Source organism: Vanellus vanellus (genome assembly GCF_965231255.1).
Source record: "Vanellus vanellus genome assembly, chromosome: 2".
NCBI classification, from domain to species: Eukaryota; Metazoa; Chordata; class Aves; order Charadriiformes; family Charadriidae; genus Vanellus; species Vanellus vanellus.
The window spans coordinates 46,809,626-46,815,870 of NC_138906.1; positions in this window are offsets into that span (position 1 = coordinate 46,809,626).

Consider the following 6,245-nt stretch of genomic DNA (forward strand, 5'->3'; position numbering starts at 1 on the left):
GGCCGCGCTGCCAGCTGAGGGAAAGCGAAAGCAAAAGGGCGGCGGCGGTAGCGGCAGGGGCGGGGAAGGAGAAGGGGAAGGCGGTGGCCGTTCGAGGCCCTGGCGGGAGAAAGGCGCTTCCTGCAGCGATCGCCCTCGCTCCCCCCGGCGGCGTGAGAGGGAGGGCGCCGGGGACCGGGGTTCGCCGGGCTGTGGCAAGGGGAGGCCGCGCTGGGGTCGCCTCAGGCCTGGGGCTGTTCTCGTTTTTGTGAGGGAGTGCTTATGAAGAAGAGTTTACAAGATTATTTACTTCCCTGTTGTTACACGAGATTACGATAGCAGAAGGATTTTTGAAGGCAGAGCTTTCCCTGCTTACGTTCCTTGTTGCCAGTGAGAGAAAACACTACTACCCCAAGTCTCTGCTAAGGTACTTCTGTACCTTTGCCCAGATCAAGTTTTAAAAGAAGCTACAGCTTTTGGTGCCTATGTAAGGGTAGATGGAGCCTATTGTATGTAAGCAAAGGTGTGTTACATTCACTTTCATATTATTAATGTATTATCCACAGAACTATTCTGGCCCTTCGTAGTCAAGTTCAGATATACTTCACTTACTTGAATTCAGTCAAATGCAATCTACTGATAGAAAAGATGGTGATTTGCTTTCTTAACATTAGCCTTATACATGCTTAGGGAACAGAGCAGGCTGTTGGACGCTGCCTCTCTTTCAGAACCCCATGGTGAGGTGGAAGGATGTGTGCTACACTGACCCATGAGGTTGGTGCTATTTTTAACTCCGCCAAGGGCCACCATTAACTGGACAGATGCAGTAGTGTGGGGCAGATAAAAGCAGCTGGGCCACGTTCTGTGCTGAATGCATCCCAGCAGGCCACACACGTGACCTCTCCTGGTTAAGACAACACAAGCCAGGGGAACATGTGGGGTCCCCAGGCAGGATGGTACAGGTTTGTCTGTGCCATAAACAATGGCTGCAGGAATTGGCTTGAGAGGCAAATGAGTAGGGCAGGTCCCATAATTCCCAAGGCATGGGAGTTTCCGCTAAAATAAGTAAGGTATGACCATGGGTGTACCCTAGCTTCTGCCTGGGGTTGGGATGAGTAGCTCTGCTGGCAGAGTCCCAGACTGCAGGACTGAGCAGGTAGGTGTACTCAGTAGCATTTACTATTACCACTTGAGAGTTCCCAGTGCCTCCATTACCTTGTTTTTTTTTTTTTTTTTTGCATTAGTACATTATAAATAAGATTACATTACAGAGGCTGGCATCTCTCTTCTGAAGGAAATTCCCTTTTTGTTATGTTTTCTTCCTTGATAATATCTCAAAACTGGCAGAGTAACTCCAAAGCCATGAAGTGTGTGACTAGGCTATGTGGTGGTCTGAGGGAGATGGGACTTAACAGAGATAGAAGCAATTGTCAGTTCTTTTAAGGTGTTCAGTAGCATCTAAGGCTATTTTGTAGCTCTGCCTTTTGAATCTTTACCAATGTCTTAATCTAGCAAAGCTGCAGTATGAACACATATGTTAGTATTGAAGACAACTGTCTTGAGGAGAGACCCTTTTTCAAGGAGTAACAGAAACACAAGACAAGCCTACAAAAGATAAAATATTTGGCAACCTTTTTCTAGTTACTGCTGTCTTTAAGAGTTGTTTTTCCTGTTCAGGGCTTCTCTAGGAAATACATAGCGATTATGCATGAATTATAAAGGCTAGCTTGCCATTTAAAGCCTAACTTATTTAGGCCACTTTATTTATTCATAAGGAGGTGCAGGAAAAGACAAAACAACAGCAAAGCTACAGGAACTGTAAGATCATGTGACAGAAGGAATGAAAAGTGGACAACAGTGTAGGACCTGATAGCTTAAAAATACTTCCAAGCATTATGTTAAGACGTACAAATGCTGCTATTCACACAAACTGCAGGTGTTCTTCACCCTTTTCATCAGCACTGTCTTTCAAGTACAGTATCTCTCCTTTAAAGAGGGAATGCAAATCCAAACAACAGTTACGATAAATAACAAGCCTGTTTAATGCAAATAACCGTAATTAGCTGGCTGTGATGTAATGGAAATCCTATTCCAGATGTACATCTATTCATTTCCTTCTGTTTATGTGCTACACCTGACAGAGTTCTCCAAAAAGAGTAGTCTTTCTTACCCCGCCACAGTCTCTGCCGGAATGGCAGGATCAGAGCTAAAGACAGGATGTGGTGGCTGAGAAGCAGCCCTGGAATTAGATCCTGAGCTATGGTAACATCTCCAGTCAGGCAGGCAGAGAGTGGGGGACTGGTGGAAGCAGATTAGTGATGAGTGACCTATTTTTCTCCCTCATTGCATCTTCTCCAAAGATACCCACCATAGTGGCCAAAAAGCAATACCAATTAAGTTGAGAAAGCCACCTCATTAGGGGAGATTACAGTGTAGACCGTATAGCTGGATGACAGTCACCACTCCTTGCCACTGATGTTGAAATAATTTACAAAAAAGTGAGACTGGAGCTCCTTGAAGCAATTGAGTAAATACCAGCCACTGGAATAAGGCAGATACAGGCCAGGGCTGCATCACAGTTTTCATAAAGTGACGCCTCAGTGGCTCTTTGGCACTAGCTTTGTGCTGTGTTACAGTATGACGCTAAAACCCAAGTCCCTCACACTCAGAATTGGCAGAACTGACCTCATGAACGAATATTCTCCTTCCCCCGGGTTCATAAATGCTGCTGCGGGGTGGTTTTACTTTTCTTCTCAGAGGGTGAGGGAGAAGGAAGTAGAGGAATGGGAAAGCAGCTTAAAAGCCCAAACTGCTGAAAGAGCCGGGATTAGTTTTGTTTAAAGGGTGGCGAGGCTTATTGCTACTGCACAATTTGGGGAGCTCCACTAAAGTCAGCCAGTCGGAGGCACAGCTCTCCCTGGTCTCAGTTTTGGTGTTCCCACACAGGCATCTCAACAGCCTTTGTTCAGGACTCTAGCCCCATGTATCACATGAACTAAACACAGGATGACTAGCTAGCAAATGGCATATTCCAAGTGCTGCAACAAAGAGCTCAGAAAAGACTTAACCATGTTGCATCTGCTGAAGCTTCTTCAGCTCTTGAGGCTCTATTTTTGGGCTCAGTATTGCAACTGAACTTCACAAACCCTAATTACCATACTAACATGCTAGAATGTGTGATTTTTAAACAGCTGAAGAATAAGCATTTTTAACAGCTATTTCCAAGCATTCCTTATGGCACAAGAGAAAAAAAACCCTCACTCTCCACATTTCCCAAATGCAGGGTTAGGCCAGCTCATCAGTGGTTTTCTGCATGCGTCTGCAGGGCATGAAGAAGCATAAAGCCATGAGGTATTCCATAGGCAATGGTTCTGCAGCTACAGATGTCCTACTGCAAATTAAATTTGCTCCCCAAGAAGAGACTGCAGCCCAACAGGCTGGTACTCACATTTCAATGTATCACTAGAAATTTAAGGTTAGTATAGAATGGTAGTGCAGCCGTATTACCTAAAAGTCACACGTGCATTTCAGAGACTGCCGTTTTCAGCTGAAAAATATGAACTGTCTGGAAATAAAGTGGCCACTTACTCAAAATTTTCAAGCTTAAAATCTGCAGAACAGCTTTATTATAACCAGTATACTCAAAGAACTGATGTAGGAACACAGTAGAGAGAAGGAGGAAGAAGAGGTTTGTGAAATTCCCCCCAAACAGTTTAGTTTGAAGCTGATCAGTTCTTTGTCTACACAGAACTAGCCCTGAAAGTCTAAAGAAATGTATTTGGTTTATTTTGTAGTGTTTTTGCAGTACTCCTCCTGCAAAGCATTTAAAAAGTATTAATTGTTCTTTATCAAAAATTATCCCCTGTAGTTCTTGTATTACCTCTTTGCCTTCTGCATCTTGTGTGCCAGACTGAAGCTTTGTACCAAATGACACTAAAGTATTAAAGGCACACAAGAGTGATTAGAAGCAAAATTAAAGTTATTCACGCTGTTCTTCCTTTTAAAATTGGGGTCATCACAAACCTAACCCGTCTGCAGCTTAGGGCATGAAAGCACAATAAAAGATTATGCAGACATATCGTTGCCAAATTAGCTTCATTGTTTCACCCAATTTGATACTTATTTAAGTTTTGGTACCTGATGGCGAAGAAAGGAGAACAGGGAGAAAGGTTCACAGGCACCACATTTTGTGAACAGGACCTTCCATCTCAGAGACTCATTTTGGATGATAGTTCTGGTAAATCCCACCTTAATTATCTACTCTCAAAGTGGTAGTCAAGGGAATTGCAACTCAAGAGGACAAAGCAACTAGCCCAGCAGTCTTGGTCTCATCAGAGTGGAACAAGAAGCCAAAGCCACCAGGTTACACAGAAACACATTCTCAGATGTTTTCCTTTTGTGGTAAAGATACCTTAAAGTCTTCTCCCCCAACCTGCCCCCAACAGAATAAGCAGGCTGTAGATAACACTGCTGTCACTATCTAAAACCATTTGAACTTTAAGGAGGGAAGCAGGCTACCTTAGTCTTATAGAATGAAAAGGCATGGTAGCAAGACAGCTTTTTTGTAAATAGTAATTTGTAAATAATAATAATAATAAAAAGAAAAATAAAATCAAAGACCTATCAGGGTTTAGGGAAGAAATACATTTAGAAGCTTTAAATACGCAGAAATGACATTTTGCCAACTTTGTTTTAAGAAGTGAAATTATAATGAGTCATTAGTAAGGTTTTCCCCTGTCCCAGCCTCCACAAAAAAAGGGCACCTAGTGCATTACCTCTTAATGTACTACATGTCTAGTTTTCCAGCTTTGGAAAGGGTGTTGTGCTTTGACAGATGCTCAAATGAACTAAATTAAGGACTGCAAGAGCTAAAGTTTTCTTTCAAAAACCTGTACAGTACCAACTAGTTAAAGTTGTTGCCCTAAAATCCAAAGTTTCACCCTACCTACCAACACATACCACTGCAGCTGTACAAGGAAGCGTACTGGCGATTATACAAGGAGAACCCGCTCTCTCGAACACATTTCAAATTCTGTTTCAAGAAGTTTACATACAGAATCTAGAGAACTGTTCTGATACCGATGCGTGCCATGCATCCATGATTGGAAGCCTAATTTTTTTTTCCTTCATTTATTCTACACAGTTGTTCATCAGTAGGTCATGCATTTCCCCATATGCCACCTTTACTGAATCATTGCTGTAAGCAAAATGTTATGGACTCCAGTATGAACAACTGATCCATAATTAAGACTCTCAGCTACTTCTTAGACAATATACTGGAGTCATCAGCCAGATCCTTAGCATAACTATTGTGCTTTTCAAACACATTACAGCAGAAACCACCCAAGTCAGATAAGCTAGTTTTACTCCTAGGAACAAGCACTGCAGACTTATCCACTTCTTTCCAGAAACAATGTTTTAAGGAAGCTTAAATATCTACCAGCGATATTATTCGCTGAGAGGTAAAATATAAAAGCATGTTTAAAGACGTTTTACACCACATCCTTAGATTTAACTGTAAACAAACAAGAACACCATGGCTGCAATGCAAATTAATTTAAATTTGAATGCAGAGAATACTTTATTAACTGATTACAGTTTTGATGACCAATTTTAAACCATAACTAATGTGGGAAACATAGTGGGGACATTAAGGCTGAGCCATATATATATAGACAAATCTGGATACTGATAATCTGTACATTTAACCTCTGCTTTTTCTTTATACATCTTTTATTCAGTGTCTGAAATTAATCAGAGAGAAAAACAAAAAAAATGGCCACTAATTTAGTCTTATATTCACCCAGAATGAATTTTTGCGTGGGTTTTTGAATGCAGTGTAAATCTCGGTGGAGATCAAACAGATTTTATCCATACTCTTCCAAATGAAGCGTTCAGTTACAATTGGAGTTTGTTGTTGTTGTTGTTACAGCTTTGTGCAATTAATTTTCTCTTCCAAAAACTAGTAGTTGTTCTCTCCTGTAGAGGTTAATCTATTTAAGATAGTATTAAGCTTGCCTAAGAGGTTGGGAAATCAATATAAATTAAGTGCCTGTGGTGTGTATCAGTTTTTCTGCTCTAAGCAACCCCTATCACTTAAGTGGACATACTTGAAATTTTACAGAATTACACTGACTTTTCAACAAAACCCAGAAAAAAATTAATTTACTATTCTTGTACTGTGAATGGTACACCTACATGATGTGATAACCGTTTCCCATCTGTACAGCTCCCTTTTGTAAAGTTGGGCAACACATATGAAAGAA